The sequence below is a fragment of the Galeopterus variegatus genome, unplaced genomic scaffold (genome assembly GCF_000696425.1).
Source record: "Galeopterus variegatus unplaced genomic scaffold, G_variegatus-3.0.2 Scaffold1167, whole genome shotgun sequence".
Taxonomy (NCBI): domain Eukaryota; kingdom Metazoa; phylum Chordata; class Mammalia; order Dermoptera; family Cynocephalidae; genus Galeopterus; species Galeopterus variegatus.
In genome coordinates this window covers 503923-505388 of record NW_007727278.1, presented here as the reverse complement: position 1 = coordinate 505388, position 1466 = coordinate 503923, and positions in this window count along the sequence as shown.

The window sequence follows — 1466 nt, the reverse complement described above, 5'->3', positions numbered from 1 at the left end:
AAGTGTTTTTAATAAGACAATATTCACTAAATGAATTGCTACTTAAAACTTAGTGCACTTTCAAACATTTCCTCTCACTCAGCACTGGTGTTTAGCGTCACCCTTTGGGTCAACATCACTGTTGGTCAGGCCATCTCTGATCATTGTGAATATCAACACAATGCAAACTGATTTCAAAATAATGTTGACAATGTTAGTAAAAGAATCCATCAAGTCAAGCACATTGACATTGAAGCACTATTCAATCACATGCAAAGTTGTTGATAAATGAAGAGCTGTTAGAAATGAAATGGCTAATAGAAGAAGAGAAAACAGCAAGGAAGATGACATAAATTACATCAGAAAAGAATGGTCTGAGTTTCCTTGTATTAAGAGAGGCTCTTGGAAAAATTGATGACATCTTTGAATATTTTTCCAAAAAAGGATTGTCTTTGTGGTATGAAATGAAAACAAGAAGAAGAGGCCATTGGGTAGCATTGTATATACATTTGCCAGAAAAATCATACACCCCAGAAAAGCATGACTATTTATGCCATTCTTCATTCATTCTAGGAATGAAACAGTTTTAATTTAAATATATATTTTAAAGACACAATAAGAACAATTTATTTTAAGTTTCTTCAAAATATAGTTTCCATTGCTTTTTAATTTGGACATTTGTACCCTATTTTAAGTAGACTTTGTACCCAATAATGAAGACCACCTATAATTGTGGAGATGAGGACTGAGACCCAGAGAGGATGGCAACTTTTCTGAGGTCACACACCTAGGAGCGGCAAAAGTAACTCACTAAACATTCCCATCACTGAGAGATTGCTAATCTCTATGCAAAGAGGTAAAGCATTTGCCTTGCACTTAACATGGCTTTTCAGTCGAGGTAAGAATATGATGGCAGGAGAAGTAAAAGACATCGAGGAAAGATCTTATGGAAGATCAAATAAAATTTGTTCTCTCTTCACTTTAGCTAAAGGAATGACATGTCTAAAACTGATCCTAATCCAAAACGTACATTCCAGGGATAAGACTTGCCCATTTTAAAGTGTGTTCTGGTGCAATTAAGAGATACGCTTAAGATAGGGATTAATTTTAATTATTCTGCTTCGGGTTCTTTTCAAAAGAGAGAGGACATAGAGAAAACTATAACATTCCCTGCTGCGTGGCTCCTTCCAGCAAGTGACAACATCAGGCTAAAAGTTTCAAGGTGTTAGGACTGAATCTTTGTGTCCCCTCAAACTTTATATGTTGAAGCCTTAACCCCCAAATATGATGGTATTAGGAGGTGTGGGGAGGGTGGCTGTTAGGAGGTGATTAGGTTTAAATGAGATCATAGAGTGGGTCCCAGTATTGGTTTGTTTATTCTTCTCTAACAAAATACCTGAGACTGAGTAATATATAAAGAACAGAAATTTATTTTGTCACAGTTCTGGAGGCTGAGAAGTTCAAGATCAAGGTGCAGGCAGGTTTGC